Source organism: Tinamus guttatus, unplaced genomic scaffold (genome assembly GCF_059628265.1).
Source record: "Tinamus guttatus ecotype Peru unplaced genomic scaffold, ASM5962826v1 Tinamus_guttatus_pri_ptg000155l, whole genome shotgun sequence".
NCBI lineage: Eukaryota > Metazoa > Chordata > Aves > Tinamiformes > Tinamidae > Tinamus > Tinamus guttatus.
Window position 1 is genome coordinate 9,121,402 of NW_028288689.1, and position 20,762 is coordinate 9,142,163.

At 61.6% G+C, this 20,762-nt stretch overlaps 1 protein-coding gene across 1 annotated transcript in view; it reads right to left on the minus strand.

Annotated features, from left to right (window-relative positions):
* The window catches only part of CXXC5 (CXXC finger protein 5), a 52,698-nt gene extending 37,209 nt beyond the window's left edge, over positions 1 to 15,489 (minus strand). Inside the window, exon 1 of the mRNA XM_088522688.1 lies at positions 15,374 to 15,489. The gene's annotated coding sequence lies outside the window, so the exon portion shown is untranslated. The remainder of the gene's footprint in view (positions 1 to 15,373) is intronic.
* Positions 15,490 to 20,762: the final 5,273 nt, after the last annotated feature.

Consider the following 20,762-nt stretch of genomic DNA (forward strand, 5'->3'; position numbering starts at 1 on the left):
ATGCCTCCTGCGCCCCGCTCACAGGTTGCATCTGACCCACGAGCCAACGCACCTCATACTGACCCAACCCCACGGGCTGGGAAGTCCCCAGGCAAACCGTGGCCGATGGGCTCACAGCGCCTCTGGCGTGACAGCCGCCCTCCCGCTCCGGTGCTGGGAGCCAGCGCCCAGCCCTGCACGGCGCGTCCACAGGCCGGGTGTGCATTTCCCCAGCACACCCCGGCTTCTCAGCGTGCAGGAGGGGAGGCTGCAGAAGGCAGCGTTTGTCGCAAGGTGGTTCCTGGGGGGCTGCACCCCACCTGAGAGCGACAGCGTGCTCTCACAGCACCGGCAACATGAGCACGTTGATGAAACCTTCACAACCTTCACAAGGAGGGACTCACCACAAGGGCGGACAGAGCCTCCCAACCTTCCTCACAATGCTGCTGCTTTGTCACAGGCCTCCTTGCTCGCCTCTCCTGGCTCTCTCCTGCATGGCACAGACTCCCAAGCACTGGGTTAGTCCATTGCAGTGGTTGCTTTGGGTACACGAGCATTTGCCCACCAAGTGCTTCTAGACGAGGCAGTCCCAGCTCCGGGGTGGACCCGGAGAGCCAAACCCACCCTTCCGTTGTCTGCAGAAGAAGTCCTTGGGGTTCTCGCTCCAGTCCGGCTCAGGTCATGCAGAGGGGTTAACACCACCGGGACACACAGAGCCCTCCCCGACGCGGGGGTCAGCACGCCAGGACCGCAGGAGCTGGGTCGCAACTCCAGGAAGCAGATTGCCCCTGGGTGAGCAGGCAGCCCCAAGCCAGAATAGCAAATGCGTGCTGGGAGAGGAAGCACTGAAGACAAGGCCACGCCAGAGCTCAGCCCGGGCCCCTTTATTGCTCCGGGCACAGCTCGGAGCAGTCACAGCTTCCCCTCCTCTGCCACTCTCCCCAGAGATGGCTCCTCTAGTTTCCTCCCAAAATACACCAGGCGCAGCCCTGGCCCTCCCCCAGCACATGCCTTTAGGTCCTCCAGAAGATCAGTAAAGTCCAGGGATTTCTCCCTCATTTCCCCTCATCCCTTCCCTCTTCACAGCCACAGAACCGCACAGGCTCCAAGCCCCTGCCCGGCAGCCACCCCGCGCCGGGAGAGGATGTGTCCCAAGCGGGGCAGGTCTCTCTCTTCATGGAAGTCCCCCACGACCTTCCCAAGCATCGTAACCAGCGGCCGCGCCAGGACAGGCCTGGGCAAGGCGGTGCGGGTGGATGGGATTTCATGCCTGGGCGCAGCGCGCTGAGTGCGCTGAGCACCCAGGCCCCCCGGGGCGGCACAGGGCACGCCGGCCCCCTCTTCTCATTAGCAGTGCACTGCAAGAGATTTATGCGGTGACAAAATTTAAAGCCTGAAGCAGAGCAAAACCGAGCGCCTCCCGGTCCCCGGCGCCTCTCCGCGTGCGCTGGCGTAAATCAGCAGAGACTCTAATGAAGCCTGCGGAGGAAGGCAGCATGGGCGCACAGGATAGCGCGGCACCGGGCAGCCCTGCAGCGGTTCCACAGCCCAGCACCCCTGGCTGCGCCCCAACGGGGCCACCCCAAGTGTCACCACCACCAAGTGTCCCCAGCACATGGCTGGCACCCGGGTGATACCGCCAGCTCTGGTGCCCCAAAGGGGAACCCTGCATCTCCCAAGAGCCGTTCTTGTGCTACCGCCTTCCAGTGCAGGGCTTCACCCCAACACGCACCCGGTCCAGGAGGGCGCAGGAGCCTTGGTCGCCCTTGGGAGCTCTGTCCTTTCCCGCAGAGCACACAGGCCCCGCAGGCAGCGCCTCCCGGAGCCGCACGCACACCGGAGCGAACGGAGGCAGAGGGGCCCAGCCGAAAGAGAAGAGCTTTATCTGATGAATATTCAATGCGCAGCTGAAATTCCAGGTCCCTAGCTAATCCTTAAAAATCGCTACTCCATGGGGAATCTCGGGCCGGTTTGCGGGATAGAGGATCAGAGGAGCTCAAAATGGAAAAGACCACATATTACAGATAACAGAGGCCGTTCCTCGCAAGGGCAGGGAAGAGCTGCAAAGAGAGGGACTTATTTGCCTCTGCCTTCCCGGCTCTCTAAGTGTTTTCCAGCCTTCGCTGTTGAGTTAACATCCTTTCAGATTAGCTGCTGGAGCCGTGGCCTTGCAGCTGAGTGTCAGTTATTTCCAGGATTAGGCTGGTTGCAATTACTGAGACACTCGGCGCGGGTGCAGGTGAAGGAACGACAGCTGAACCGCTTCCCTACCTCTCCCCCCACCCCAAAACCCCCCGGCTTTCCTACCCTCCGGCCACACTCCCAACACTGCTGGCTCTGCCCGCTCCCTGCAGCCCCGGCGGCTCTAATCTTGCAGCAGGAGGAGAGGGAAAATCCGAGTATTACTTGAAATAAAACATGCCCTCGTGAGCAGGTTGCAGCAGGCACAGCGCAGCTGAGCCCATGCGGGACGCTGCGAAGCACTGGATGTAGCAGCCTGGTGAGGCCAAGGGCGACTTTGCAGCAGCCCAAACAGGCCGGAGCCCATCAGCTGCCTTTCTCTGCACAGCCGAGCACCCTCCCGAAATGGCAGGGAGCTCGGTTCTCCCTCGCGGAGCTCAGCAGGAGCAGAGGTACCACCGGGGGTTAACCCATCAGCTGCAGGGAGGCTGTGCCGCTAGCGGAGGAGTCAGCCGCGATGCTGCGACAACTCGCTGGAGCAGCAGCAACCGAATCCCGAAGCCATGTACCGTGCCAGGCGTGCCGACCGCTGCGCGCCGCCCCGCCAGGACGGAGCAGAGCTCCCAGCCCGGCGCAGGGGAGCGCCCGACACCTCAGCCCGACGTGGCACTGCTGGCCCGGCACCCGCTCCTCAGCCTCCCACACCCTCTGGCTCCCTGCATCCCTCCCTGGCAAAAACACCCCCTCCAACAATAAACTAACTGCCGCCTGCGTGAATTCATCCCGTTTTAATCTTCATGGTGCATCAGCATAGGGAAAAAAAAAAAAAAAAAAAAAAAACAGTTTTTTTTTTCTTGTCTTAATCTTTACCTGGGGTCATATTTACTAATCCTCTCGCCTTCCAATCTAAAACCAAACTAATCCTCCGACGCCTTCACAAATAAAAAGGCCCCATCCTCTGCAGGGCTGAGCGCCTTGCGGAGGGGCTGGCAGCCCGGCTTCACGCAGCGGCAGTGCCAGGCAGGGAGCACTTGCTGCGCCGGGCGCTCCAGCCCTGGCCCAGCACCACCGTGCCAAGAGGCCTCTCGGCATCGCTGCTTTAGTATTCAAGACGACTCCAGTTTTCCCATTAAGGCAGTTAGTAGGCATTTTTAAAGGCTCTTTAGTTAGGGGAACAAAATCTAAAGGTGGGAAGAAGGGAATCAAAGCAGCCTTAGGAAGATCCGGGCACAGCGTCCGATGGAGGGAACCGCTGCAGCTTTCGTGGTGGCTGTTCCGAGCTCATCTACTGAACTGCTTAGAAAAAGGATGCTAAAGGGCCTCTTAGAAAGGACTCGGGAGAGGTTGTCCTCTCCCAGCCTGTGTATCCTGTGGCAGAGCCGCCCAGAGCCCCTGGGGCAACCTGCCCCCAGCTGCGCTTGCGCTGGCCCCACAGCACCAGGCGCCGCTCGCTGACGCCCACCTCCCCACCACACTCCAGCCACGGTGTCCTCTCCCTTCCCTCCTCTTCCCGCTCTGGGGTGCCGCTATCCCCGCCTTGATGCCTCGCACAGCCCAGGCTCTGGGTGGTGCTTTCCCCTGGAGCCACCGCTCAGCCCAGATGAAGCGCTGTCCCTCCCACAATGCCTCTGCTAAAGGCCAGGCCCAAACATTGCTGAGTTGCTCTCTTTGCAAAGTATTTCGACACCTACGTGATAAAACAAACTCATCAATAGAAACGCCCTGACGGCTGGCTTTCCCCTTCCTTCCTTCCTCCTCCGCACACATACCCAGCTGCTCGCTTTGGAAGCGCCCATGTGTGAACACACAGCTTTCCCGAGCCAAATTGTGTCAGTCTGGCATCACACGCTGCACTAGAAAAGTCCTGCTGGGGACCAACACGCCCCAAGATTAGGTGCTCTGCAAACACTTCCCGAGTGGCACAGCAAGCCACATGCTCCGTGCAAGGAGGGGAAAGCGGCAGTGACACAGGGAACGGGAGGCAGATGCGACCCCACTCAGCAGTCGTGGGGAGCGTCAATTCGTGGCCCGCTGCCTGGCAGGCAGCATGTGCAGCTCCCCCCGCCGTCTGGGCTGGCGTTTTGGGGAGGGTCTCAGGCTGGACACAGTCCTCCATGTCCCAGCCCTGGACGTGGAGGGACCAGCGATACTTGAGCACATGGCGAGGGAGCCATTTGCTTGCAGCAGCCACAGGCCAAGGAGGGTCGATTGCACCCAAGTGGCAGTGGGGCCACCTCCAAGCGATGCAGCCAGGCTGGGCCTCTGTGTCTCCACACGTACAGGATGGCAGCGTTCCCCTCCTGCCCTGGGGGAGACTTGGTCAGCCTTGAGGCTCTGAAATAACCTGACAGGAAGGGATCAAGGCCTGGGAACCACCTCAGGGCTCAGCGCGAGGGGAGTAACGGGCGACCTGCTTGCGCCAAGCCCTTGCTGCCAGAGCAGCATGCACAGGGCCAGGGAGCCACCACGGCCACTGCACCGGCCCCCTGAGCCCCTTCACAGTGCCAAGCAGCCTGGCGGGACCCTCCCTGCGGGTTGCGGCTGAAGCACAAGAGCTGCCGCGCGCCCCGGCCACGGCCCTGGCCCCTCCGGCTCCCCGCAGCGCCCCGCCGGCGGCCCGCGATCTAACTTGTTCTGTCAGCGGGGCCCGCTCGGATGCGAGACAGCGCAGGCTCAGCCACCGCCGGCACCTCGCCGCGCCGGGCTGGAATTTGCAAGCTGTCCTGATGCATTAAAGCGCAAACGCCTCGCGCTTCGCTCCCAGACCCGCCGCGGCGGCGGGGGGCTGCGCCAGGCCCCTCCCGTGGCGACGCCACTCCAGCAGGCCGGGCCTGCCAGCCGTGGCCGTTGAGTCGCCGGCTGGGCGCGTGGGGGCAAGCACCGTGCCACCGCTTCCCCCGCCTTGTGGCTCCCTGCACCTCGTGTTTTTATTTTTCCTCCCCCAGCTTTAAATAGCTCCTTCAGAGGAGCCAGGAAGTGCTGACAGACTCCCACCACCCGCCTCCCTCCCGCAGCAGGCGGCACCACTGTGAGGTGCTGGCAGTGCCCGCCACCCCAGCCCAGGGAGCCAGTGCTGTCCCAGCAGACTTCACGGTGGGCTCCGAAACGGGCAACTGGCGTCAGAAGAGGCACCGAGCCCTCCGCCTCCTCCAGCCTTTAATGGAAAGCGGCAGCTGCCGGACAAGCGGCATCGGGATGGCCCTCCGGCTGCCGGGTCACCCGGATGTCCTGCCGCCCGCAGTCCCCTGCGCCAGCCCTCTGGCCTCCCCCGCGCCCGGCAGGACACAGCCTTCCCCCTGCTGCGGCCCTGCGGATCCCTCCTGCCCTTCAACCTCCCGCAGGCCTCATCCGACCAGCACGTCCTCCCGCGGTGCGCTGCCCCAGGGCACCCTGCTGGTGCCTCCGGCCTCTGCAGCGAGTGAGACCCCCTGGGTTTTACAGCTGAGTGACGCTCTCCACGGGGCCTCTCGGCCCCCTCCGCCCGGCTGCCCCCATGGGGCGCCTCACTGCCTGGCCAAGCATCGGGCACTTCCCCTCCTGCCCCAGGCCGTGGCTTTCCTACGGGTGCGGAGTGAGAGCGCTGTGCTCCGCACAAAGGGCTCCTCCACGAGGCCAGTGAGCGGGCAGCGGCAGCTCCTTGTGCGCTCCAATGCCTTAGGAAGGCAGCAGAGGAGGCAGGAACACGAGCCGCGCCGGTGGCGGCGGGCCAGCAGGGCCGCAGTGGGGAGGCCGTGTGGAACCCCTGGCGCGTCAGGCACCGCGGCGGCTCTGGCCCCCGTGCTGCCCTTGGAAGGACAGCCAGCGATAAAAGCACCGGCGAGCAGCCCGGAGTCGGGTGCCTGGCTCCGCAGTCTCCTTGGATAGCGCCGAGCCAGCTGTTTATCTCCGGGCCGCCCTTCTCCTGCTCCCAGCGCTGCACCAGCCTATTCCCACCTGCAGATAAACTGCCCAGGACAGACTCTTCCCTCGGGGCCAGCCAGCAGCCCAGACACCTGCAGTTGTCACTGTCCCCATCCCACCAAGCCCACGCCACGTGCGGGCAGATGCTGGGCTGCCACGGGCACCCCCATTCCCCAGTGTGCCTAAACTTCCCATTTTAAGTCTCGGCTCTGTGGCTGCATCGAGCACACGCCAAGGCTTCACTTGGGACACAGGGCTCCGCTGGAGACATGCCCACTCTGTCCCACCTGAGGCTGATACGGTGCCTTCTCCCCATGGCACAGCAGCCTTAAGACAGCTCCCCAGGCCACCCCACCAGCGAGGGTGTGCGGGCAGGCACCCTGCCCCACACTGCCCTTCCAGCCCTTTCCACCACAGCACTACAAACAAGGGCTGCAAGAGACCTGGGCACATGCCAAGGCTTTAGGCAGAAGGGACGTCCCGGACCTCATCATTAGCACATGCTCACCACACACCCACGCAACCAAGAAAGCTCTCTAACAACCCTAACACCTGACGTGCGCGTGTGGCTGCATCTGCCTACGGCCTCCAGCGCGTCTCCGACCTCCCTAAAGGAGATGTCCGTCCTGCGGGCACTCACCACGACTCGGCACACAGGGTGGGCCCTACAGGCGAGGGGCTGCACTGCTCCCAGCCCACACGCCCACGCACTGCAGCAGCTGGGCAAACCACAGCGGGATCCCCGTGGGAGGAGGGTGCAGAAACAGCAAGCTCAAATAAGAGTGTGAAGAAATGCTTCTTGCGTGCTCTGTCCGGAGCCAGCTAACGAGGCCATATTTGAAATGCTTCGCATACCTCCGGTCATCAGATTAGCGAGATGAAGAAGGTAAAGCAGAGGGCAAGGCAAGCGCTCCCCAGAGTCAGCGATCCTCAGCCACTCACTCGCAAAGGTTACAGGAACTAGGGGAAAAGTCTCCGGCAGCGCTGCATGGAGAGCCAGGCTCAGAGAGGGGCCGCACAGACGGACGGACGGACGGCCCAAGGTCAGGCAGCAGCTCCAGACGGGCGGCGGGGGCGCGGGAAGCCAGCAGCAGCTCTCTGCGGGTGCCACGTCCTGGCTGGCAGGAGATACAGCTCAGCACAGCTGAGGAAGGATGGGGAATGTGGGCCCAAGAAAGAGGGCACAGGGCTCCGCATGGCAGAGGGCTGCATCGGAGCATAGCCAGGATGAGGGTCAACAGGAGCGGAGGACCTCCAGCACCTACAGGCCAGACCACACTGCTGTTATTCAAGCAAGCATGCTGACATACTGCAAGGCAGGGGAAAGTGGTGGGGCAGAAGGGCCCAGCTGGGCTTTCAGAGTCCCCAAGCAGGGGCACGCAGCCTGGCGCTCATCCACTCCCACTGCACGCAGACCCTGCTGCCACCCCTAAGCCATGAGGCCACCACGGATCCCTTGCCTGTGTGCAGCCCACCTGAGGTGCAGACCTGCTGAAAGGAGGCAAGACCTCGCACAGCCTCCAAGCACCATCTGAGGGTACTATTCTTTCTCTCTCGACATGAACTCAAATCCTCCCCCGGTGTTTCACCTTTTCCCAAAGGTTTGCTACATTCTTAGCTCCTGGGCCTGAGAGTCTTCAGCCCTTCTTGAGAAAACAGAGCTCCTTGGGCACAGACAGCCACATTTTAGCTCTAAGTCAGCTGCAAATGCTGGACAGTAAAGACCAGTCAGCAATTCCTCTAATCAACAACATGTGGGTGCAACAGAAAAGAGTCAACAGAGCACAGAGGAAACTGTGGAAAGGGGAAACTCAGCCCCGCTAGGCGCACTGGAGAATTAGAGCTGGGAACACCTGTAAGCGCAGACTTTTAGGATCATTTAGAGGGACAGCCTTCAATACATTAAAATAACAGATCCTGCAACTGGATCCAGACCACAAACACCTTTTCTCACCCAGGGTCTGAGAGAGAGAAAGAAGCACACAAGTCGAAAGGGCAGGCCAAAACAACAATACAGGAAAAGCAGAAATCCCAGGACCCTGCGGACTTCTGGGAACCATCTGAGATCAGAATAGATGGAGCAGTGTTGCCTCTTTGGGCATAGAAGACGACCCTCATGAAGACAGCTGTGGAAGGCAGATGTGGCCCAGACAGTGCTATCAAGAGTTGGAGTAGAGACAAGAACTCAAGGTGGGCTTGTGAAGGCAGAATGAAACATCCAACAAGTCGTGGTCACAAGTTATACCTGGACTGCCTTCAAATAGCAGGTGACCACCCAGAAACCACGAGATGGCCAGGAACAGCACAGGCCAAGGAAGCTGGAAGTGAATATGCCCAATCCTATCACACCAGAGCACAAATCCAAACCTTGCTCAGGCCTGGACCATCCCTAGAAACCATAAATGCTGAGTAAACTTATGCAAGTCTCAGTTACACCTCAAAGTCATAGAATCACATGCTACCCAATCACAATCATAACCCAGCACCGAGAGGAATCCCTCATATTTATCCCAGCAGCAGAGCTGGATGCACAACACCCTTTCCTATACTTGCCACTACTGCATTTCAGGAACACGGAGGGCGCCTTGCTGGTACAACAGCAATTTCTCTCACTTCTAGGTGCCCTGAAGTTAGTTCAACCCGAGCTGCTTGGTATTTCAGAGACCATCAACCAGGAATTGGAGGGAAATGGTCTTTCAGCACTGACATCTGGGGTTAGCTCTTATCTTACAACACAGTACAGGGCCCTCTTATTACCTACAATGTACTCTCACTGAAGAATTATATCAAGCCTTCAACAAGAGATAAAGCCAATGATCTAAGCCCCAGCTCTCCTCTCCCTGAGCTGGGAGAGGCAAGGGAGGGAAGCACATCCCACTTGGCAAGTCAGGAGACAGCATTTCCTTCCTCCACCATCAGTTCTTGGCCAAGGCCAACATATACCTTCCCAGGGTGGGACCAGCCCTCTGCTGGCACTGCTCCATAAGGTGATGGGTCTGCATCCTCCCAGCACAAAGATGTCTACATTTGGTCCAGGGAAGACCTCTGCTACAACTGGTACTGAGCTGGACCTCAAATCCCAAAACCAGATTATGGATTGTGAGCCAAGTCTTCATAACATGAATTCAATAAGGGAGGCAGGGGACATTTAGGACATCACCATGCCATGCCATAACCTCATCTCTGAGCTGCTGCGTTAGTGACCCACAAAGGACACTTCCCTCCCAAGAAGCAGCACAGAAGGCTGGTTCTGCACAGAGGATAGAATAGGGCAGCGAAGCAGGGCAGCAGGGACCACCACGCAGGCACCAATCTCGCAGTGAGGGCTCACAGAGCATCTCCCAGGAAGGCACATGAGGCCACGCCAGAGAGATGGGTGGAAGGCAGAGACAGCAGACAACACGCACACACCAGAAAGCACCAGCCCATAGATTCTACGAGAGCTTCATTCGGAGCAGCCCAGCATCAGTGGAGGCAGCAGGGAGAGCCAGAAGCACTGCTCATGCTGGACAGACAACTGCATCCAAACATGGGCAAGGCAGCACCAGGCTACAAGCAGACTCAAGCACTTCTGCAAAACAGAGGGGTTCCCCCAGCTTTATACTGCCTCTTGAAAAACTTGTGACCTTAAAAATCCTTTTATTTCTATAATAACAAGCTGCCACCCATGCACAGCAATGACTGTCATGCCAGCCCATGCAGTGCCCTCCACCTGGTTCCAAGTCATGGGGGAAGTGGCGCCAGGACGAAACCACTCCAGGCACATTAATGCAACGCATCCCGAGCCCTGCAGCACCTCGATGGTGAGGATACAGAGTGGGGGGAAGACCCGCCCCGTGGCACAGCACATGAGCACAGAGATGCTGACAGGCTCAGAAGCTTCCTTCAACTGTCTTCAGACACCTGAGGGCCATCATCCAACACATTATTACAGCACACATTATAGCACTGCCCAACATACATCTGCTATGCCCTTTATCTGGACTCTGCAATCCTGATGGGATGCACAGCCATTCACTCCAGGTGGCTCCGTGCCGCTCCCCAGCTCTTGGGAGCTTGCCTAGGGCAGGGCTCAGCTCACAAAGCCTGTGCCTGATCCGGGCTGCAACACCACGGGCATCACGGAGGTCTCCCCTGTGGGGGCTGTGTGGGAGTACAGAGCCAGGAGGTGGCTGTTCTTGCCCCCTCCCCTGCCATTATGCCCCTGCTCTGCCAAGGATAGCAGCTTCCCACGGTCTCCCCAGGATGGGAGATTCAGCTCCACTCACCTCTAGGAGCCACCCTACCTCACCGTGAAGGAGGTTAAACCTGCTGCAAGGCTGGTCTTGACCCACCACCCGCAGGAGAGCCACCCTGAGCTGGAGCAACCCCCGTGTTTCCTCCCTGTCCGCCTGGGCCCAACTTCCAGCTTCACCATCAGGGTCGCCTGGCCACTCCTTTGTCCCCAGCACCTCTTCTCCTATCCCCCTCCTCTGCTACAGCTCCTCCTTTCCATCCTTCCTCCTGCTCCATCCGCCTTGTGGCTTGCCAGACAGGAAGGAAAACAGTGGTCTCGGAAGACAGTTACTGCCAGTGGCTCTTGTCCCTCCCCATAGTTCCAGCCCATCTCCAACCCACTTCCCACTGGAAGCAGAGCAGGCACAACTCTCCTCCACTGCTCCACCTTTGGACACAGCCAGGACTCCCATCTTCCCCTTGACAGCAGCTCCCACGCTCCCCAGCCCATCCAGACTTTCACGTCCCCATTACATGGGGGAAGAGGTGGCCACTTCACCCCAGCCACACTCGGAGGGCGCTCACTGTGAGACGGAGACCAAGGGCTGCAGACCTCCCTCCTCTCTGCTCAGCATTGGGATAATTTTGCTCCTGGCTGTTAAACATAGCAGGGAAAGCCACTAGCAGAGTGGAAAGCTGGGATCAGCCATGGCTGGGGAGGTGATGGAGCCCCTGGAAGACCCCCAAGCTCCTAAGAGTCAAAGTTGAGTCAGGGAAAAAGGGGGGAAAAAGAAAAGCCTTGGAGTGCAATATTTTAGTTGAGCAACAGAGCATGAGTAAAGGACGGAGGCTTTTCGTGGTCTGGTGAGTTTAAGCTATGAGCTGAAAGTTTAACTATTAATACACTTAATCAAGAGGTTGTTCTTACACCCAAGGTTTAGGAAAACAAATGTGGCACCCGAGCAAAGAGAGACAGGACTTGACAGGGTTGGACTTGGCCAACACAGCCCTAGTGACGCGCTTCAGCCAGGCCATGGACTGCCCAGCCTCCTTCTCCTTGGGACGAAGGAGGCCTTGAGGAGGCTGAGAGCCTGGGACAAGCTGGGGTTGGATTCAGCCTCGGCAGCACTTGCCCAGACGCAGCCATTCAACGTGGGACGGAGAGGCAGGCGCCCTTCCAAGCGCACAACGTCCTTGCAAAGCGACCGTGGCGGGTGCCAGGGGAAGACGCTGGTGGTGAGTGCCCGAGCCAGCCAGGATCCCGCCCCTCTCCACCACCATTGCCACCTGCCCGCAAAGACCCCAAGACACAAAAGCCAGAGAGGCACCAACGTGGAAAGGAGACAAAAGCCACACAACGTCCCCAAATCTAGAGGTCGCGGCAAGCAGCACCTGCTCTGCCTCCACCTGCCCGCCCTCGGCACCAGCGGGGCAGCAACCCAGGAGCAGGACGCCCCAGCTGCAGAGGCCAGCAGCCAAGCCAAGCTGGGGGCGCAGGCCAGCATAAAGCCCCCTTGGATGGGGACAGAGTGATGCGACAACCCAAGTCCCAAGGGAGATGCATCGCACACACGCATCCTCTCCCCCTCCGCTTCTGCCCGTGTTGCCTATGCCAGGTGCGGCCTTTTATCGCGAAGAAACAGGCTGAATTTTGGAGCACGGCATCTCCAAATTCAGCCTCGCCAGCTCATGCCCGCAGGGGCTCAGGCCCTGAATCCTGCTGAGGCCCCACGCTGCCCCAGCCGGGCCGTGGGCCAGGAGGGCCCACTGGAGGCTGGCGGCGCCCGACAGCAGTGCTAGCCCCACCTCCGCCGTGATATACACATCAAGGATGCCTCCGCTCAGAGCCTCGGAAGACTCCCGCGTTTTTCTCACTGCAGCGGTGCGATGCGCAGGCAGCCGGGGGGAGCGGCCACCTAAAGAGCAGCCGTTCCAGGGCACCTCCTGCGCCTGCTGCTCACTCGCCTCTGCGGCGCTGCTCCTGTGCTTGCCCCGCACCCCGCTGCCCCTCCTGCTGCCCCTCCACAGCACGGGACACACGAGGCCGCAGATTCCCCCGGCGCCCGCCTCGGGCAAACGTCCCAGAAAGCAGGCCTCAACTTGGGAGAGCCCCTGAGGGCGCTCCATTAGCAGACTCTCCTTGCCGCCCACTAACGGCCCCTTCCCACCGTGAGGGAATACCGGCTGCTCCCGGTGCTCCCAGCTCCAAGGGTCGCCACTCGTAAAGCCACTCGACGCCTCGGGGGACTCTTAATGAAGGGCCCCCGCACGTCGTCTCCCCGCAGCACCAGCGGAGGCTTCACGCAGCGACGCTTTTAGGGATCCGGGCACCAATTTGCAGCAGACATCGGGACGAGAGCTCTTGGCCACCTCGGAGAAGCCCAGATTTGTTTCTCCCCTGGGCATTTTACCTTTCTCTGGGAACACGGGGAGTTTCTCGGTTGCTAAAGGAGATGCTTCCCGCAAATCCTTGGGGAGAGAGATTTTAAAAGGAGAGGCAGATCTGCAGAGCGGACGGCTCCCGCGTGTACCAACGCAGCCCTCCGAGAAAAACCAGCTCCGCTTTCCCGTTACCCGATGCCTCTTGGCGGCGAACACCTCGCTCCAGCTTTCCTGGCCTCCCCCTGCTTGTCTCCGGGCCCGCAGTAAAACGGCCCAGATATTCAGCCGCGAAACTAAATCAAAGGGAGAGGGGAAATGAGTGCAGTGAGACAGAAAGCACGGCGGCACGTTCAGGCAAGTGTAACGGCGGTCGATGGTCGCTCTGGCCTGCTGGGTAGGGCCTGGGAGCCTGCCCGGAGGCCAGGAGCCCTCTGGGAGCCGAGGGGATAAGCGGCATGGAGCCCAGAAGGAAGCTGCAGGCTCAGCTCTGCCTTCCCCGCTCCCCTGGGGTCTGGCGGGATCTTTTGCACCCACTTGCACAAGGCGTTTGCTGTCTTCGACCCTGCGGGCAGCTTAGGTGCCAGGGCTGCCCAGCAGCGCTGCGTGGAGGCGGCACATGGCGAGCTGCCTGTCCCGCAGTAAGCACTGGGGCTCCACATGCACCTTTGTGGCAGGGACTTGTTACATCTGTGACACTGGCCTTCAAGCAAGCAAAGAAGTGCCAGTGCCACCTCAGCTCTGAGTACGAATGGGGCCGCAGGTACTGAAACGCCGGGTGGAGGGGAGGCCAAGAGCCAACAAAGCCACCGCCAAGGGGCTGCTGACGCAGCAGGGCCCGTTTCCAAAGGAACAAAACTTCCCCTGACTTCGGCGGGAGCCGGCGAGCCCCCCCAGACCTCATCGCAGGGAGGCGGGGGAGCAGCCGCGGCGTCTCTCCATGCGGCCGCTTCCCAAGCGCCCGGGGCCCGGGAAGCGTCCCCGCCACTTCAAGGGAACAGCTCCCGGGAGTAAAGGTTGCCAGGCCAGGGTCAGGCCTGGCTCGGCACACATGTGATCTGTTATCACAGGATGTGTGTACAGCTTTGTTTATGTGTCGGACGCAGAGCGGGGAGGACGTCCCCCCGCACCCCCCCGCCATCCCTCCCCTGATCCCCGCTTCTCTCTTTACCCAATCAATCATTGGAGCAAAGAATGAAACAACCCAAACCAAACAAGGGCCCACCATAAGAAGGACTACCCTGATTACAGGATACAACCTCGCCACGAAAAATAATAATAGCAATAGTAAATAATAATAATAATAAAAAGGAGCGCTTCACCCACGAGGCCCGTCTGGCTCCGATTCAGCAGAGTTTTGTACAATAATCACAACATTCAGTCATCATTCACAAAATCCACTATCGCTTTACAGCTGGCAGCACCCGCTCTGGATGCGTATTAGATATATTACACATTGTACATTGCGATTCGTCTGCTTCCATTTAATCTTTTATTCTTAGAGTGTGTTCAGTGCCCTCACATCAAACACAGGGGGGAGCGGAGCTTTATGAATTGCATATTACGGATCCAGCAGCAAAGTGAGAAGGAAATAATAATAATAATACTTTGCACGGAGGAAAAAAAAAAAAAAAAAAAAAAAAAAAAACTTCGGTTACTTGTTACACATGGCTCAGCCCTGCGCGCGGCGGCACCGTTCCCACGTCCACCCCTCAGCTGTCGCCGGCGGAAAACCCAACTGCGCTCGCCGGGCGACTGGGAGAACCCGCGGTGGATGCTACGGGCTGCGGGGAGGCAAAAGCTGCTGGCGGAAAAAATAATAATAATGATAATAATAACGAAAAGGACGCGGCGCTGGGAAGCGGGCGCGAAGGGGGCGCCGCGTTGCCGCCCCCGCGGCCGCCGGGGCGGCAGCGCGGGGGGACCCGCGCGGTGGCCGGTGCCGGGCGCGGCGCCTCCGCCCCGGGCGCGGGCGGGCGGCGCTCTCGGGCGCCCCGCTGCCCCCGCCGCCCCCGGCCGGCCCCGCCGCCGCCACCATTGTCACCCGGGAAACGAGCGGCGGCCGCGGCGATGCTGCGGCGGGGACGGCGCGGCCCCCCCCCGCGCCGCTCCCCCCGCCGCCCCCGCCGCCAGCCGGCACCGGGCAGCGGCGCCCGCCGCCGGGGCAGAAAGGGCCGCGCCGGGGGGAGAGGGGCCGGCGGCTTCCCCGGCGCCAACAAAACTTTGCTCGTTACAGCGCGACCGCCGCCGCCGCCGCCACCGCGGGCGCCGCGCACGCAGCACCGGCCGCCGCGGCCCCGGCGCGGGCAGGCGGCCAGCCCGGCGCCCGCCGCCACCGGCTCGGCTCGCTACGGCTCGCCACGGCCCCGCGCGGCCCCTACGCCCCCGGCCCCGCCGCCTCCGGCGCCGCCGCCGCCGCGCTCCCCCCGCCAAACTTTTTTTCCCGAGACTTTTCCCCCAACTCCGCCGCCCGCCGGGGCGGCCCCGCGGGACCGGCACCTACCGGCGCTGCGCAGCGGCCGCCGCCACGGGGGCACCGGAGCCGCCGCCGCCGCCGCTCCGGGCAGCGCGGCCGTGCGCGGCGGGGGCCGGCGCCGGGCGGGCGGCCCCGGGGCGCGGCGGTGGCGCGGGGGGCGGAGGGGGGGTGTCTCAGCACCTGCCCGGTGCCAGCGAGGGGAGCCGAGTCGGGCGCGGTGCCCCGCCGCCGCCGCACACCCACCTCCACATCGCTGCTCGCTCTGGGAGTGCACAGCCACCGAAACGCGCTGCACGGCGCTGCCGCGGCCGCTGCCCGCGGCTGCCGCCAAAACCCGGAGCGGACCGGACCGCCCCGCGCGCCGCGCCGCTCCGCGCTGCGCCGCTCCGCGCGCGCCCCCGCCGGGTGGCACCGCGCCGCGCCCCCCCGCGCTGCGCCCCGCGCGGCCCCTCCGCCCACGGGGCTGCCCGCGACACCCGCCCGCTCCGCGCCGAGAGTCCCCCCGGCTGCCTCTCTGTCCCGGGGCACCCCCCGTTCCTTCACCCCAGTGTGCCCCACACCTCTGTCCGTGGGGTGTCACCGCGCTGTGCCTGCCGCCCCCGCGCGCGGTGGCACGCCAGTGCAACCCCCCCCGCGCCTGTCCCCACCATCTCATCTGCCCCCTGTGGTATCACCCCACGGTACCCCCCTTATCCTGCCCCACAGAGAAAGGAGAGTACGTACCCTGCTATGCACCCCCATTCCTCTCCCCCCACCCCCTAAGGAGGTGTCACCACGACGTAGTCCCCATCGCTCGCCCCCCCCGCCCGGATACAAATAGCAGTAGCAAATAATCGAAGATGCAAAAATAAAATTACAAATAACCCCAAGTCGCAAAAATAATCAACCCGCCGGTCAAGGAGTAGGAGGGGGGGGCATCTGAGATTTGGCCCCCGCTGAGCTGAGCTTGGCCCAGAAGTTTTTCCAAGCAACTTTTTTTTTTCTTTTTTCTTTTTTCTTTTTTTGCATGCTTTTTCCTTTTTTCCTTTTCTTCCCCTTGGCAAAATGGAGCTATTGGCAAAAAATAATGCTATTTATTCAGGGTAAGTCCGCTCTGCGCTAGGAATCCGGCAAAGCTTAGAGCACCGAGCTGCCGCTCCGCTGAAACGAGCCCAGCGCTGGCTTCGGATGCGGGCGGGGGAAGAGGGGAGGACTCGTTTTCCGTTGTGAGCGGCGGGAAAGGAAACCTGGGAGTCACAAATTGGCTGGAACCCGCTCCCCGGCGGAGAGCCCGGCGCCGCTTCCCGGGGACAGACCCCAAAAAGTCCCGGGTACTGCAGGCGCCTCTGCTGCCAGCGAATATCCCAAAACCTTCCAAAAGAAAACACCGACGAGGAAAAAAAAGAAAAAGAAACTCCGTTTCGTTGCCGCGGACTTTTTTTATTTTATTTTTTTCCTCAAATGCAAAATCGCTTTAAACGGAACAAAACTGTAGAAAGGCGATAGAAGGGGGGGGGGTGCGCAGAAACCGTACGGTGCGAGCGCTGTGAATGCGCTGTTTGTATTTGACACACGTCCTGTTAATTATGCAAGTTTCGCATATTTAGCGACCGGGATTTTCAGAGGCGGTTGCTGCTGGCGTGACGCCGCGAGCCCTGCCCTGCGCCGCGAGCCCCACGCGCGGTGCTGCCCGCCCGCGGGCGCGGGGCCGCCGGGGTCCCGGGCACGGCGTTGCAGGGGCTGGGCTAGAGAAGGGAGCCGGGGCCACGCCAGCGTGGGATGGGGATGGAGGGCGCGATGAGGATGTTGCTGGGGTGCTCCCCACGCTGGGGGCTTGCCTGCCTCCCTCCAAAATGTTTTTCCTCCCCGAAAGGGCGCCTTGCCCTCGGCTGCCCAGGAGACCAGTGGCACCAGAGAGGCAGAGGAGGCTCCATCCCCTAGGGCAGACGCCGGGCAGCAGCAGCCAGACCCATGATGCCGGCTCCCGCTTGGTGCTGCCCAGCACTGCAGATCTCCTGCCCGGCCAGGCTTCAGAGACGTCCCGCACATTTTTTTTTCCCCATTTTTTATGGACCTGACCTGGCAGCGCTCGGAGCTGGAAGGGTCTGATTCCTGCCTGGCCCTGGCCCTGCAAAGCCAGGGGCAGTTGCAGCTGCGTCTGGATTTTACAGACCCCTAACCATGGAGCTTAAGTCCTCCAAGCATGGGGACAACACAGCCCAAAAATCTTCTCACACAAACATCGGGTGATTCCAGATGCCAGCAGGCTTGGAAAACTCCACAAAAAGGAAATTATCTTTACCAAGGGCAGAAGATGCCTAAAAAGCGTTGGGCTGTGTCACTCTGGATAGGGACAACTGCATGCCCAGCGGCACAGCAAGAACACCCAGCCCAGTGTGACCTTGCAGGACGACCGAGCAGGCGCTGCACTCAGCTACGAGGGGAAACCGAGGCACAGAGCCAAGCGGCGACTTGCTCACAGCCAGGCAGGAAGCTGATAGCAAAGGCAGAGCCCCAGTGCAGAGCTCCAGCTCCCGAGCAGTCCCGCAGTGGGTACCCTCTTCAACAGCCTCCCCGCTGCTGCCCAGGTGCTTGCAGTGCCGGAGGGGACGTTGGGCAGTTCCAGAGCACCAGCTGATGCTCTCCACATCTCCCCTACTCCCACTGCCCAGTAAATCTGCGCTCACCTGCCCATGCACTGGAGAAAGTCCCGGTCTTACTGGGAATGTCCCCTGATCTGCAGCCCAGGCACTTGTGGCAGTGCAAGGGGGATGTGATGGAGGGCGAGGGGGGTGGAGATGAAGGCTGAGGAGGACAGGGATGAAGGAGACAGGACAGAGGGAGAAAGACGGGGATGGAGGGTGAGGGAAATGGGATGGAGGGCAAGGGGATGAGAGTGGAGGAGGAAGGAGACAAGGAATAGGGAGGGGCAGGTGGGAGTCCTGAGGGCGCTGGGATGGAAGATAAGGGGACAGGTCGGAGGATGCGGTGCACAGGGATGGAGAGTGAGGGCGATGCGGTGGAAGGCCGACCTGCACGCAGCTGTGCCACCTTCCGACTCCGCATGCCAGAACCGACGCCAAAATCTTCCCTGGCATGCAGGGCATGTGGCTCCCGTGGCAGGGGCCTGGGCCTTCTCCTCCCCGTGGCTGGTGAGCAAATCCAGGAGCTCTACTCAGCTCCAGACAGAGGCAACGGGCCGGGCTGCCATGGCGTTGTTGGAATAACAACGGGGGAAGCGGGACACGGACCCTTGCACCATGGACGGAGTCGGCTGGGAGTGCTCCAGCGCTGCGGCAAGCGCTGGGAACGGTCGCACGGGAACGCAGCCCCTTGGATGCCTGCGGGATGCAGGGCACTGCAGGGTGGCAGCTGGAGGGCTGCCAAGGCTGCATGAGAAAACGAGGCAGCCCCAAAACCTCCGGCATGCAAGTGCCTTCCAAAAAAAAAAACCCAAGCCCAAACCTGGACGCCATGATCCAAGTGGGATACAGTGCAGGCACCCACTCGCCACCTCCTCCGCTTGGGGACCCAGCAGGGATGCAGGACTCCCACTCCCAGAGGGAAGCCAAATCTGCACAGCTGCACACAGGAGCGCTGGGCAGCCCCAGGTCTTAGAAACACCCCCAGTTTCGGAGTCCAGACGAGTTTCCTCCCGCAAGCTCATGGCACCAGGACACGGACACAGGGCTGCGAAGCTGGAATCGCTCCTCCAGATACTGCGCTGCGGCGGCCCCCGGCCCAGCAGGGAGCAGAGACTGGCGCGGCCCTTTTGTCCTTCATGAGCTGTTTCCTCCACGGGCCCTCACTGCAATGGCGCAAGAGAGCGAAGCTGGGGCCGCTGGTGGGGGTGCAAGCACAGCCAGCACCACAACCTGTGGCACCGCTTGGCCCACCGCTCCGGGCCGCCCCTGTCTCAGCCCCCCAAGGCCATGTAAGCCCCTGCCTTGGCACAACCGCAGGCGAGGTGGGTGGCGGGGAGAGGCAGCCTCCACGGATGCTAGCCCCTTGGGTCTCAAGGACCAAGTGTCAAGAGGGACACATGGCCTGCAGCTGGCTCACAGCCCCGCTGCGCATTCATCGAGGCTCCGGCCAGGTTAATTTTTAAGCCCGTCCGTCTCCCATGCCGCGGCGGCTCCCTGTCCCTGGGGCCGTGCAGCGGGCGCTCGCTGCTGCCCTGGGCTTGGCCACCCCTTCCTGGAAGCAGCCTCTTTAGCTGCTTTCCCCCCATTGTGGGATCCCAGCACGGGGCCACGGTGCCCCAGGAGGTTTTCGGGGGGGATGCAGCTGTGGGGCAGGCTGTGGCGCTCGCCTCTGCAGCCAGCACGCGGGCGGCTGTGGTCAGGGCTGTCCCACGGCTCCTCTGCAACTGCAGCAGCCGCTGCCCGGGAATGTCCTGGCAAGGGACACGGGCCTCAAAGCAAACACAAGTGGAGCAGGCAGTTGCAAGAAGGGCAGGAAGTCGGTTTCTCTCTGCCCTCTCCCACCCCGGCGCGGCAGCGGGGAGCCGGGCCGCCTGCATGCGCCGCACTGCGTGCTGCAGGGAGATACGGCCAGTGAGCGGGCTTGGAGCCACCGCGGCAGCGGGGCTGGGCAGGAACCCCCAGCTGGGCAGACGGGGGGAGCATCCCCCTCGGCCCTGGCTCTCACATGGCCCAGGGAAGCGTTTGCTAGAGGTGGAGGAGCTCATCTGGACACAGCAGCCCCCAGCAGTCCAGGGCATGCTGGGCGTGGGGGAGCATCAGCTGGTGCCCGGCCCATGGGGCCATGGATGGAGGTGGCAGTCCTGGAGCAGCGCAGCACGAAGCAGCTGGGATGCAGGGTGCCTACGCCTCCCGTGGGGCCATGGGACGAGACCCTCTGAAGCCATCCCACCTGGGGGCTGAGGAGCTGCTTGCGTCACGCCAAGGGGACTGGGATAACATGCGGGGCACTCGCGGGCCCATTGGGTGCCGCAGGCGAGCTGCTCCCACCAGCAGCAGGGTGCGTGGTCGCGTTGCCTCTTTGCAGTACGGGAGGGCGAGGGGGACTGGGTGCTGGCCTGGCTGCTTGGCGAGCAGGCATGGCTGCAGCAACGCCTACGTGAGAGACGGCAGCAGAGCCACGAGGACGTTCAAGCTGCAATGTTTCCACCTCCGGGGACCCTGGCAGGCGTCTTTTGAGCAGGGATTCGCCTGGAATTCAGACGCCCACGTGGTCCAAAATAGCCTCGCTCCAACCTCCGGAGCACCCTGCAAAAGCCATCTGCTTGTGCAGGCTGGGCAGGCAGTCGTGAGGCGGCCGTGGGGCTGGGGCACGTCGGCTCCACTCACATCCCTTCCCGGCCACTCCTGCTGCATACGTCTGCTGCTGGTGGCTCAAGGAAGCGAGCCCAAACCCCACGAGAGGGGGACGGGCGAGCGCTGCGACTCAGAGCTAGGCAGTGGGCCTAGGTCACAGTAACGCAAGAGCTGTCCTCAAGCCTGCAGCTTTTTGGCTCTCCCCAAGCTGCTGCTCTGCAGCCAGGCCTGGGAACACACTAGTGACATGAGAAAGGCTGTTCTCAGACCAGGGTGGCCATCATTCAGGAAGTCATTCAGGTGGAAGTTGTAATGGAAACCAAAATAGACCCACAGGAGAAGTTCCTTCTGCCTCGCTTGCATACTCACGTGTT